The 14448-nt window shown below is 42.0% G+C and overlaps 1 pseudogene; it reads right to left on the bottom strand.

Annotated features, from left to right (window-relative positions):
* Positions 1–508: 508 nt before the first annotated feature.
* LOC118607723 lies at positions 509–13864 on the bottom strand (annotated as a pseudogene).
* Between the last annotated feature and the right edge of the window lie 584 nt (positions 13865–14448).

The raw sequence follows: 14448 nt of genomic DNA, 5'->3' as shown, positions 1-14448 counted from the left end.
AGTGACCCTAGAGTATTTCAGTAACTTCAAGACTTCTCTAAGTTCTTGCAGTTTAATAATCAGGTACATCCAGGGTGATGGGCCATTCACCAGATCCAGCTGTCTCCTCACTTTTAGAAAGCAGTTGCTGAGACAGGCCTCATGACTCATTCTGCTTATAACCAAAAAAATGCATAAAAATGACCCCAGCCCTGAGCTTCCACCATCCTAGCTGCTTCTCCAAGCAATGGAAAGAAAATCCATCTCTGGGAAGAGACTGTGATGGGGGTTGGAAAACTTTCTTATAAAATTAAAAGTCTGAATTCTAATTCTCTCTCTGCCACTGTGTAGTTTTATGACCTTGGACAAGTTTGTTCATGTTTCTGGACTTCAAGTATTCCCATCTGAGAGGTTTAGAATATATGGTCTCTTTTTTATTTAATTAAAAAAATTGTGATTTCTTTGTTTAAACAATTAGTAAGTTGGTTCATCTTTTAGTAACAGTCCTCCTATTCCATAGCCCCCTCAGTCAGTCCTGTATGATCACATCCTCATCACTGTCATCATCTTCCTCCTTCTCCTCTTCTTTATCCTCATCATCTGGTAGTTCTTCCTCCTCCACTTCCTCTTCTTCATCTCGACAAACCACTACCTCAGCTGGCTTATGTAATGAAGAATCAAACCAATCCAGTACCTGCTGGATGCCGAGCCTTGACACCTGACTTGGTTGAGAGATATCACTTTCCCATAGCCATTCATGGGCTTCCCAGTACCTCTCCAAGGGCTGTATATTTGGTGGAGGTGGGAAGATTGACAGAGGTGGTATCTTAGCCCATTCATTCAAGGAGTGGATTGAAGGCAGTGGTGTGGGAATTGCTGGGTCCTGGAAACTAGAGACGCCAGGTACCATATTGTCCCAAAACCATTTTACGTGTCAATGCTTCAAGGCATAGCATGTGTCACCAAACCACTAAATAATCTCAGTCTAAGGTAAACTACTGATTTGTTCTAATTTATGGTAATCTTCACGCATGTCCATTGATACTGTAAAAATAATGAAATGATAACAAGCTACTCTTTGGTTTTGCACTTGGTCCTTCACTGATGTGTGTCTGGAGAAAGGTACTTTGCAGGGCCAACCCTACCAAGTAGTGAGTTATGCCTTAGTCTCTGGTGAGAGGCTGGCTCCACATGTGAGGGTAGTGCCTGTTCATTGGGTGACTGTGACTATGGGATACACCCCAATAGTTGGAGGGGTTTAATGTGGTTGTAGCTCCATTAGCCAGTACTGGTCTGGGCTGCTTGGGTCCACACAAGCCAGAGCTTCTCAGAAGATTGGAAAGAGGCAGACAAGACTGGCAGGGGAGATGTTAAGACTGTTGGCCTTGAAAAAAATATAATAAATGACAGAGACTTAGTTCATCCCTCTTGAAACCACATCAAAGTTGTGACAGAAACACAGAGCAAACAGAATGCAAAGTCATCTGGGATCTAGATGAAAAGCACTACAACTAAGGGGGAAAATAAGAAATCACTCCATAACAGTAGAAAGTAGGAGGGGGTGAAGAAGTGAGGCTGTCTCATTTCCAGCAGCTGAGTGGGACAGAGACTATGGGAGAAGCAGCTGCAGACAGCTCTTAAAGGGGCTGTGTCCATGAGCGAACTTTCATGGTGACAGACTTGCTCGCTCTGAGCATCAGCACCAGCACCAAGTTGGCTGCATGCGAGGCACCAGGGACTTACAGGGGACACTGAGTTGTTGGGACGAGGGCCAGAGGAGGGACTTTCTCCTGGGCATAAGTGCTGGTGGTATTCATTGCTCCTCTCTTGAGCCTGCCCCATGCCCAGTGTGTGGACTCAGTGCCACCATAGTTAAGACATCATCAAACTAGATAACAAAGGTCACTCTACCCAGAGGATTCCCTGAAACTCTGCCTCCCCAACCCATGGCCCCACCCAAGCCACATCCAACTGCATCTTCAGTAAATCTTATGCTCCTTGCTGAGTAGCGCTAAGACTCACGCTAGTGGCTGCTGTCCTTGTTTTCTGACATGGTCTCTTGAGGCAACTACAAGCTCAGCATTTGTGGATTGCTTGCTGAATCTTAACAGGTGGCCCTGGAGGGGCACAGCCTGGGGCTAAACTTGGTCTGCACCTAAACCCCTCTCAGGATTGTGCCACTAAACCCTTACTACACAAAGCCACGCTAATAACAGCAGGAGAATTAGGAGCTTTGCTTAGTACATAGAAACAGATACAGAAAGATAGCCAAAATGGTAAGACAAAGAAGCAGAAATCATATGAGAAAACAGAACAGGGATTGAGGAATAATAGAGTTAAGCAATCTAACAGATTCAGAATTCAAAACACTGGGTATACAGATACTCATTGAACTTGAGGGAAGTGTAGATGAACTCAGTGAGAACTTTCACAGAGAGATAAAAAGACATAAAAATGAAAATGGAAATTATAAAAGGGAACCAGTTAGAAATGAAGAATACATTATCTGAGGTAAAGAGTATATTAAAGGGAATCAACAGAGTGGATAAAGAAGAGAATCGAACCATCCTATTTCCCAAAATAGGATGGGAAAGCCAAGAACACTCATTCGGAACAGCAAGAAAAAAGAAGCCAAGACTATAATAATAATTTAAAGAGCCTATGGGACAAATTAAATACAAAAACGTCCATGTTGTATGGGTACCAGAAGGAAAGCAAGAAGTTGAAGAGCAATTTGTAGAAATAATGATGGGAAACTTCCCCCACCTGGTGAAGGAAATAGACATACAACCCCAGGAAGGCCAGAGAGTCCCAAAAAAGATGGACCTAAATAGGACCACACCAAGGCACAATATAATTAAAATGCCAAAAGTTAAGTACAAAGATAGAATCTTAAAAGCAGCAATAGAAAAGCAGTTACCTACAAATGAACACCCATAAGACTGGCAGCTAATTTCTCAAAAGTAACTATGCAGGACAGAAGGGTTTGGCGAAAAAATATTCAACATAATGAAAACTCAGGATTTACAACTACAAATGCTTTATCCAGCAGACCTATCATTTAGAGTTGAAGAACAGATAAAAATCTTCCCAGGCAAAAATAAGCTAAAGGAATTTATCAACACCAAACCAGTATTACAGAAAATGTTAGAGGGACTTCTTTAAGAAGAAAAAAACATATATCAAAAACACGAATAAAGAATGGCAATAACTACATTAAAGAACTAAGTGCTCCAACCAAAATATAGAGTGGCTGAATGATTAAGAAAACAAGGCCCCTACATATGCTGCCTAAGACTCACTTCAGATTAAAAAACACAGACTAAAAGGAAGGGGATGGAAAAAGATATTACCTTGATGGACCTAGAGGGTATTGCAGATAAAGACAAATATCACATAATTTCATGTACATTTGGAATCTAAAGAACAAAATGAACAACAGCAACAACAAAAATTGAAATAAACTCATAGATACAGAGAATGTTTTGAGATCTACTAGATGGAAGGGGGGTTGGAGGGATGACAAAAAAGGGCAAAGGAATTAAAAAGTACAAATGGATAATTACAAAATACACATAGAGATATAAAATGTAGCATAAGAAAATAGTTAAAATATTATAATAAATGTGTAAGGGAGAAGAGCAGTATTAGATTTAATGGGGTGATCGATCACTTTGTGCATTATATAGATCTCTAATCAGTATACTATACAACTGAAACTAATATATTATTGTAAGCCAACTATAATTTTAAAAAAACTTCATTGAATGGTACAACATAAATATGAGCAATTAATTGCCTTCTATTTCAATAAAGCTAAAAAAAAGAATCTAGGTACAACCTATGCCTTGTACCTTTATACAAAAGATTCATCCCTAAGATATCCTGTGTTTAGGCAGTGGTGGCTAAGATGAATGGATTAACAAATTGTGATATATTCATATCTTAAGATACTCACTGATGAAAAAAAATAATGAGTGTCTGATACACATGAGAACATGGGTAAATCATGTTCAGTGAAAGAAATCAGGAACAAAAAGTATCTGACTTATGGTTCCATTGATTTGAAGTTTTTAAACAGTTAAAATAAATCTATGGTGATAGCAATATAATAACCATTTTTCAGAGCTGGGTTCATGGAGAAGGGTCGTATGAAATCTTGCTCAAGGGAAAGAAGTATTCAGCCTTCAAACTATTTGAAAATTACCTCTAACAAGTTTAATGTGATATAATTAAGTAATAGCCCCTACAATTCTGTCTGATATCTTCAATCTTCATGTGTAATTTAGGATTTGTCTATGGCTTTACTATAGCTTTGTTTATAATAAAAGATTCATTAAAATGACCACAAGTCAAAAAAAAATGGAAAGAAAAAAAAAGGCTACTGGCCTCTTTGTTAGGAGGTATAGGGTCTTCTGATTTGTGTCCTTCAAGGATAGCTAGAAACTCAAAGCAGGGCGCCCTCCTCCTCATTCTGACTTAATTAGTCTGGACAGGGGCCCAGACATCAGTAGTTTTAAAAAGTTCCCAGGGTACAGCCAGATTTGAGATTTGCTTTTGTAGTTTATTCACAATCCCAGCCTCATACCATGGCGAGGTGGTGGAAGAGGAACAAAGGGCCTCTGGTGTGGGAGGAGGGTTTCTGCCTGGTGCGGCCTGCTCCAAGTCCACTCATCTGGGGGGACGGGACCAGGACTGCCCAAACAAATGATCTTTAAGAGCCTTGGAGAGCTCTTGTTTGTTAAGTAACTTTTTCTAGGTTGATATTCAAGTGTTCTAGCCAAGACCAAGATTCTATTACCCATATTTTCTCTCTGCAGCCAGTGATTTCCCAGACCTGAGATAGCTGCTCTAGGGATGTTTTGAGGAATGTGGTGGGAGCAACTGGGCTGGGCTGCTCTTCAGACTTCTTTCTCTTTGACTCTTACATCCCTGACCTATTCTCTGTATCCAACATATTTTAATATGACACTCATGGCATAGATGCTGGAGGTCCTTAGCACAGGATCCAGTGACTCATGGGTAGAAAATCTGGCCAAAAGTAAGTTTCCTAAATATATTCTTTGCTTCATGGGCTCAGTTTAAGTCTTCCTGGGCCATGATTGTATATGACTTGTGGGGTGTGTACTTGGAAACTTAAGAATAAAATAATGTAAATAACCCTATATCTTCAAACTGTACTGTATTTTTAGAGTGTGTTAACATCCATACTATATGCGGCGGAATGCCTCATTTTACAGATGAAAAAAACTAAAGCATAGCAAAAAGACTTAGGAACAAAATTTGAAAGTGGCAGTATTGGAACTTAAACATGTCTTCCTGCAGTATCCCACAACCAGGGTAAGAGACAGGGCTAGAAAATAGACCACATGATTTCCACCACTTCCCCCCCCCAAATCTGTTATATTTTACATATAAAGAACAGAACCCATATGATGAGAATTGACTTTTAATTGTTACCTGTGAAATTATTCACATAAATGACAGAGTGTTTTGTTTTGTATTTAACAAACTACTTGACAAACTTATTCATCCTCTAGAATTCCACCTGACTCCTTTAGAGTCAATATATTATTTTTCAGTACATTATTCTATTCTGAGAGCTACCTATCAAGACTAACCATATTATTTGTTTCCATGTGTTTCCCCTTACTAGTCCGAGAACTTTCTAGGGAAAGTTCCATATCTTAAGTTATCTTCTGTATATCCAGGGCATAGCACAGTTTCTGGCATAAAATAGCTCTTCAATAAATTTTTATTCAAAATGGACTGAACTAAAAAAATGTGGAAATGGAAAGTATTGGCAATTCTGGGATGAATGGTTTCTAAATCTTTAGATTATGGAGTAGACCTGAGACCCAAGGATAGCCCTTCCAAGTGTCACAGAGTGGGCATATATGACCTCAGTTTATAAAATAGGAGCCATAAGAGCCAAATTCCTGAAACCCGTAGACAGAAAAAAGTAGGACTCACGTATTGTTAGTCTAGTTTTCTCCCATCAGTTTTGTCCAAGTGTATGATTACAGTCATAGTGTTGTTCCAACCATGGTTGCTGCGATTTAGCAAGTAAAAAGAACTTCAACTTACCTTAAAGACTAACTTATCTTCCTTCCTCAAGTCTCTCTCTTATTTAATGTATCTTCTACGCTGACACTGGTGTTGTCTTCCATAAACACTTCTTTTCATTTTCCATTTTCTCATAAACCCTGTTATGTCATATCTGCCCATGCTCTAGGCCCTTTGTAATCTGCCCCTACCTTGCATATACAAAGAAGCCAACAATTCTTCTACAGTATCTAATTTCTTGTCCTGCATACATACTTCAGGCAAGTGGGCCTTAAAATTGAACATGCATCAGAACCTCCTAAAATGCTTGCTACAAAATGTATATGTCTTATATTCCCTCCCGCAAATCTGATTTAGTAGGCCTGGGGTGAAGACTCAAACAATCTTTATTTCTTTTTAACACACTCACCAGGTGATTCTGAGGCAAGAAGTCAAGGGACTATACTTGGAGAAAGACTACATAACACAGATCACCTCATTTCCTTCCCCAGCAAGTGACATCTGCTGTAGAAATTGTCTAATTGGCATGTTACAACCTAACATGAATGCATTTCAGCTTATCAGGCGCTACCTGCCCATACTCCTTCTAGCCAGATCCCCCCAATGTCCTGCCTTGACCTGGTGGGGTTTTTTGCCACAGGAACCATTTATATGTATTTTATTATATCTGAGTCTATGGTCACTTGTCAATTTAATGTCTAGGGTCTGCTGCTGACCTTTATTTGGGACTTGACTTCCATGCTTTTTGGAATTGCTCTAACTTTTGATACTCAGCGCTAAGATTCAGATGGTTTCCATCGGTATGAAAATACCAGTTCTTAAATTTTGAACCATACCAGCTGGTAGATAATCATTACCTTAAGTCCCCTGCATGCTCCCTACTGCCCCAGTTCCTCACTTTGAACCATAAGACTTCCTGGAATCCAACAACTAAAGGGGTAAGGCCTCTAGAAACTTGCTCCAGCATTACAGGTCTACATCCTATGCTATACAAGTTTCAATATTCTGAATATTAATCCTATGTGTGCCAAATCTTTTAGGACATACCTGATTTGTAATTTTTTAGATATTCATTGAATATCCATCATTTAATTTAGCTTAACATAATTTTAAGGTTTCAAGTTACCAAATTATTTGGAAACTATTTTTAAGTAGACATAACATATTATATAATAATTATTAAAAGAGTTTGTTTATAAACTTTTATCTTATTTAAGTCTACTTAATTAACTTGTCCTAACAATTATGTATCACTTACTCATAAACATTTCACAAGACATTAAACATCTAACCATCATGTTCAATTGTTTTTCTTTCTGTCAAAATGTGTAACAGAGAATACATGAACTTATTTAACTTAGAGTAAACCTAGTTAGAATAAAAGTTTTATATGTGGATTATCCTCAATGTTGATAACTCTGAAGACATGCCTGTTTTAATTAAACCGACAAAACTTAAAGTAGCTATTTTTTTCTAATTTTTGTATTTTTTTATTTTTTCAGTTATAGTTGGCATACAATATTATATTAGTTTAAATTATGTATATGACACAGTGATTAAACATTTATATAATTTATAAAATTGTCACTCCAATAAGTCCAGTACCCATCTGACACCATAATAGTTATTATAATACTACTGAATATATTCCCCATGCTATAATCTATAACCCCATGACTATTTTGTAACTACTAATTTGTACCTCTTAAGTTCCTCCCCAATTCATGCATCCCCCACCCCCAAATCTGACAACTGTCAAAGTGCTCTCTATATTTATGAGCTTGTTTCTGTTGTTTTTTGTTTGTTTGTTTTGTTTATCCTGTTCTTTAGATTCTACATATGACCTTTGTCTTTCTCTGTCTGACTTACTCCATTCAGCATAATACCCTCTAGGTTTACCCATGTTGTTGCAAATGGCAAGATTTTGTTCTTTTTATGGCTGAACAATAGTCTATTGTATACATGTACCACCTCTTCTTTATTCATTCATCTATTGATGGACACTGGCTTGGTGATGATGAACTCTTTTAGCTTTTTCTTGCCCAGAAAGCTCTTTATCTGTCTTTCAATTCTAAATGATAACTTTGCTGGGTAGAAGAATCTTGTTTGTAGGTCCTTGCTTTGCAATTTTATGTTTTCTATCTCTTTGTTAAAGTTCTCACTGAATTCTTCTAATTTGTGGTTAATTCCTCCTAAGGTATTTTTCATCTCGATTATTGTATTTTTCATTTATGACTGGTTGCTTTTCATGTTTCCTCTCTCTAATTTTATGTTTTCTATCTCTTTGTTAATGTTCTCATGAGTTCCTCTCCTTTTCCTCTAAGTTCATTGAGCATCCATATAACAAAAGTTTTAAAATCTGCAACTGAAAGATTGCTTGTTTCCATTTTGTTTAGTTCTTTTTCTGGAGCTTTGTTCTGTTCTTTCACTTGGGACATGTTTCTTTGTCTTCCCATTTTGACTGCCTACTTGTGTCTGTTTCTATGTATTAGGTAGGGCTGCTATGTCTCCCAGTCTTCATAGGGACGCCTTAGGTAGTAGGCGTTCTGTGAGTCCCAGTGGCACAGTCTTCCCCCTTCACCTGAGCCAGGTGTTCCAGGTGCATCCCTTGTGTGGGTTGTGTGTACCTTCCTGTTGTAGTTGAGCCTTGGTTGCTGTTTCTTCATCAATAAGAGAGATTGATCTTCATGCTGATTGGTTATGATGACTGGCCATGGCCAATGGAGGAGCTGCTGTGCAGAAGCTGACCCTACAGAGCAGAATTCACTTTAGTAGGGCACCTGTGTCTGCCTTGTCTACCCTTTGGGTGTGTCATCCTCTGATGTGACCCTGGGTTTGCTGCAGCACAGAACAAGGTCAGCCACTGGGTGTGTAGGCTGGGGCCTCCTGAGAGGGACTTTGATGTAAGCCCTCCTGTGGCTACCTAGAATGAGCCACCAAGCAATTCACAGATGGCCGCTACCCACGCTGGGCTTGGAAGTGCCTCGAGAGGCCAAGCCGCAAATCAAAGCTGGCTGTTGCTAATGCTGTGTTTGGGGCTGTTCAACCAGAGGTATGGGTGCACACCGAGGCCAGATGTTGCTTGTTTATGTTTTGTAAACCTTCGAGAGATTTTAGGAAATCCACAGCATGAGCCAACACAGGCTGTGTATGGAAAATTCACTGGAGGTGGCTTGGGTGGGCCCGCACGTTGGGAGGGGTGGTGTCTCAGGGAATCACCAGGGTGGGATGACCAATGTTAGTTATCTTGATGAAGACTTCAATATTGTGCCTGCATGGGTCTGCAAGCCGAGTAGGGGAGGGCTCAACAAAGGATCAATGCCTTCTGTCAGCACTTCTGTCTAGGAGAAAGCTGCCCTACCAGCTCTCATCTTTATGTCAGATAACTGAGTTCCTCTTCATATGTCTCTGGCACCTTTCAAGGTGCTGCCCAAGAGCTGGAGCTCAGAACAAGTGAGTTTGTCAGTGAGTATGCTTGTGGACAGGCCCCTTAAGAGAAAGGTCTGCCACTCTCTCAGCCCTTTGTCTTACTCAGTCACAATGTCTGCTGGTTTCCTCAGCCAGAAGTTATGGGGACATCTCTTCTGAGCACTGGAACCCAAGGCCCGGGAGCGTGATATGGGGCCAGAACCACTTGCTCTTCCGGGGGGACCTCTGCAACTGAGATATTTCTCCCAATTTTCAACCACCACACATGGGTGTGGGAACAGCCCATTTCACATCTTCGCCCCTCCTATTGTTGTGGCATGTTCAAATCTAAGACCCATGGAGCCAACTGAGATTAATTATGAGCCTTTATTAGCCGGCCAGCGACTGACTCTCCCCACTAGATAATCAGCCCTGAGTTTTCAGAGGAGGTAGCATATAAAGCCTGAAACCACATCAAATAAGCAAACAGGTTTACAGAAGCAGAAATTAGCCATTAGTATATCTTTGCACAGGACATCTCCTAGAACTACACCCTCGTTATACATTAAGCAGATTACAGAAGCAGAAGTTGGCTGTTATCATCTGGTGCAAAAAATGTTGTTTCTGGGGGACTCAAATCTTATAGCTAACACGGCCTGGTAGACAGTTCTGTTATCTGCATCCTGGCGGTGATATTGTGTTAAGGGTGGAAAATTTTCCAGTAAGCCAGCATTAAGGATTTACTTCTGATTTTGTTAACCAGGGTGTGGTAATCTGCTTTCTTGTTAAGCAGGGTGTGGTTCTAAGCTTTATAAACTGCCTCTTTTGGGAGCTCAGGGCTCATCTCTTCTAACCCTGCATGGTAGAGAGTCGGTCACCAGCTGGCTAATAAAAGCTCACAATTAATCTCAATTGGCTCCATGGGTCTTAGATTTGATTGCACAATAACATTTGGAGGCCCCAGCGAGATTTATCCAAAGGGGGAGATCTCCTAAGACCCATGACCCCAGCCATCTTGGGCGAGGACCTGACCCATCTAGGGGACAGCTGCTGAGAGAGGTTCCTCAGCCCCAGACACCAAGAAGACTCACCGAGGAAGGCAGGCAGACAAAAGGTACAATTCTGTAACAATTGGGCATGAGCCATCTGGAGCAGCTTCACTGGTTAGTCAGACTGCACTACAGGTATCCAAGTTTCTGGGTATCTGTCCGGGAACTAGTGGAAGGCTGGACACAGCAATACTTCCCTAGTTCGGTCAAAGTCTGAGATGTCAGACTTGACTTCAGGTTTTTGGGTGCACTAGCATTTTGTGTTATCTGTAGTTTGTATTGTGTCTGTCTGACCAGACTCGTTTACCTTAGTCTGTTACTATTTTGTGTTCTGTATTGTGTTTGTCTGTCTGGACTGGTCAAAATGTACTGTTACCCTCTTATTTCCTTGGTTTTCATAAGCTTACTTTATATATCGATGTGTGGTATTTTAATTCTTTCCTTAGATCTGGCCTCCATGGCCCTGTCTGATTGGATGCTAGGTCAGAGGCTGATCCTAGCCCTGTCTTATTTGGCTTTTGTGGGGATCTTGCTTGTTTTTATTAACATGAGTCAAGCTTCTTTCTCGAATCGTCCTACCCTCCTTCAGTGCCTCCTTAACCATTTTAAGGATTTCAGGAGACAAGCCCAAGCCTACGCAGGTAGTGTCACTCCCTTTGATCTTCAGAGGTTCTGCTAGTTAGATTGGCCCACATTTGGAACAGGATGGCCATCAGAGGGGTCACTCGACCTGCAAACAGCCTTTCAGCCAACCTGGGACAACTGTCAGCTACTCCTCCAGATCCTGTTTCCCTCAGAGGAGTGGGAACGGATCCTGAGGGAGGCTGCAAAAGCAGTATTAGAGCCCAATGGGCAGCCTTCCAACATGTCCAGCCTGCATCTAACATGTTCTCCCGAACACCCCCATCTGCCTTGGGACCCCAACACCAACCAAGGTAAGGAGGCTCTCCAACAGTATTGCCAGCTTCTGCTCCAGGGCCTCCAGTCTGCCGCCCGTTAACCCACTAACCTATCTAAAGTAAGTGAGGTCATCCAAACTAAGGATAAGTCACTGGTGGTGTTCCTGGAATGACTCTTAGAGTCACGCCGGTTATATACCCCTATTGATCTAGAAGACCCTAATAATAGGAGGGCTATGAATTCAGCCTTTGTCATTCAGTCGGCCCCAGATATTAGAAATAAACTGCAGAAGATGAAAGGGTTTGAAGAAAATAACCTATCTGAGCTGGTCGAGATAGTCCAATGAGTATCCAACAATAGAGATGAGGTAGATATAGCACATATTAAGATGACCAAGATCCTGCTTACAACCTTGCAAGGATCCCAGCCAAAGTGACCGCCAAGAAAAGGCAGAGGCTGAAAACAGGCACCCAGGGCGAACAATGGACCCAGGAGAGTCAGGTTAGAGAAGGACCAATGCGTATACTACAAGAAAAAGATACGTTGGAAGAATGAGTGTCCTGAAAAAAGGACAAGACCCCAAAAATAAGGGCCCCCTCATCCTCTTCGAGGATGCAGAATGAGGAGTTCCTGAAAACTGCCGCACTCAACCTAGTTACCCTACTGCTCGATGATGACCTTCGCCAACCCCTGCATGACTGCCTTGAGGTCCTAGAGAACGTCACCTGCACCAGACCATACCTGACAGACAGCCCTTGGCCGAATCCAGACACTACTCTATTTACGGATGGGAGTAGCTTCATCTCAGAAGGAGACAGGTATGCCGGGGCTGCAGTGGTTACCACTGAGACTGTCATGTTGTGTCTGTCTGTCCGGACTGGTTTACTTTAGTCCATTACTATTTTGTGTTCTGTATTGTGTTTGTCTGTCCGGACTGGTCAAAATGTACGGTTACCCTCTTATTGCCTTGGTGGTTACCACTAAGCCATGGTACTGCAGCTCAGAGGGCTGAACTAGTGGCAGTGACTCAAGCTCTGTGGTGGGATAAAAACAAGACTGTTAACATCTACATGGACAGCAGGTATGCCTTTGCCATGGCACACGTACATGGGGCATTATATAAAGAAAGGGGGCTACTGAACTCAGGAGGAAAAGAAATTAAGAACAAAGAGGAAATACTAGCCCTTCTTGAGGCAATTTGGCTGTCAAAGAAAGTGGCAATCATCCATTGCCCAGGGCACCAAAACTCGGGCTCTGAGACAGCACAGGGCAATTCCTTCGCTAATCAGAGAGCAAAGGAGGCTGCCCAAAAACCAGTGGGGCCAATTGACATTCTGCCAGCCCTACTGCCCAGAGTGCTAACGGACACCCCTACCTACACTCCAGGGGAAGTTGAACTATGCAACAAGCTGGGAGGCAAAGAAGAATCTGCTGGGTTGATTAGGCTCCTGGACTGCTGCATTGTAGTACCTGAGGCCTTGAGCCGAGACCTTATAACCCAGGTTCACCAGAACACTCACTTGGGAGGAACCAAGTTAACTGAACTGTTAAAAAGAGACTATTACATTCCGGGGTTGCAACAAATGGCCAAGCAGGTATCAGCCCGGTGCCACATATGCATACAAGTGAATCCAGGGTCCTTCAAGGAAATACAACAAGGGACAAGGCTTCGTGGACAAGCACCGGGGGAACACTGGGAGTTGGATTTCGCTGAGGTCAGCCCGGGAACTTTCAGATTCAAGTACTTGCTTGTATTCATTGACACTTTTTCAGGATGGACTGAAGCCTTCCCCACCAAGCAGGAGACCACTCAGGTAGTAGCAAAGAAATTAGTCTCAGAAATAGTGCCTCGATTTAGCCTGCCCATTACACTGGGGTCCAACAACAGGCCGGCGTTCATCGCTCAGACTAGCCAATCTCTAGCAAAGGTGTTAGAGATCAATTGGAAATTGCATTGCATTTATAGGCCTCAGAGTTCAGGACAGGTAGAAAGGATGAATAGGACCTTGAAAGAAACCTTAACTAAGTTCAAGCTGGAAACTGGTGAAAACTGTGTGAGTCTCCTCCCCTTTTCCCTGTTAAGGGCACAGTGCACACCCTATTGTAAGGGCATCATGCCTTCTGAAATAATGTTTGGAAGACCTCCATCTCTCCTCCCCAAGTTAGGGGAAGAAAAGCTAACAGAAGTTCATAATTTTTCACTGCTTAAATCTTTGCAAGCTCTCTCTCTCGCATGGCAGGAGACCCACTAACTGGTCTCTGCCACCAGAACAACTGCTCAGTATCCAGTCCAGCCACACAACCACACTCCAGGCGATTGGATCAAGGTGAGAAAGGTACAGCCTGCTTTCCTTGAGCCCCGTTGGAACGGACCTTTCCCTGTTATCCTCACAACATCCACCACGGTCAAGGTAGCTGGACACTGTCATTGGATTCACCGTACCAGAATCAAGGCTGTGCATCCACCACAGACATCAGAGCAATGGACCCTGCGTCGGACAGAGGAACCACTAAAAATAAGACTATCAAGGGTCCAGTCTAGACCATCTTAATTCTCTCCATCCTAAAGTAAGGGGGTCTTTGTATGGCTTTAGGTGAGGCCTGACAGAGTAGGAGAGTATTAGACCTACTGTTAACCACGTATGTCAAAAAAAGGTGCAGGCAGTGAAAATCATGGTTCTCAGAGATCACTGCCCACTGCTCTAGGTTGACGAATCAATAATTTGAATTCTCCTAGAAAACCAGTGAGGAATGTTAAGGGTGGAAAATTTTCCAGTAAGCCGGCATTAAGGATTTACTTCTGATTCTGTTAACCAGGGTGTGGTAATCTGCTTACTTGTTAACCAGGGTGTGGTTCTAGGCTTTATAAACTGCCTCTTTTGGGAGCTCAGGGCTCATCTCTTCTAACCCTGCATGGTAGAGAGTCAGTCGCCTGCCGACTAATAAAGGCTCACAATTCATGTCAATTGGCTCCGTGGGTCTTAGATTTGATCGCACCACAACGTTGTTGTTGTTGTTGTTGTTGTTGTTGTTGTTGTTGTTGTTG

The sequence above is a fragment of the Rousettus aegyptiacus genome, unplaced genomic scaffold (assembly GCF_014176215.1).
Source record: "Rousettus aegyptiacus isolate mRouAeg1 unplaced genomic scaffold, mRouAeg1.p scaffold_m13_p_9, whole genome shotgun sequence".
NCBI classification, from domain to species: domain Eukaryota; kingdom Metazoa; phylum Chordata; class Mammalia; order Chiroptera; family Pteropodidae; genus Rousettus; species Rousettus aegyptiacus.
Note: the sequence above shows the minus strand (reverse complement) of the source record. Positions and strands in the feature narration are given on the sequence as shown.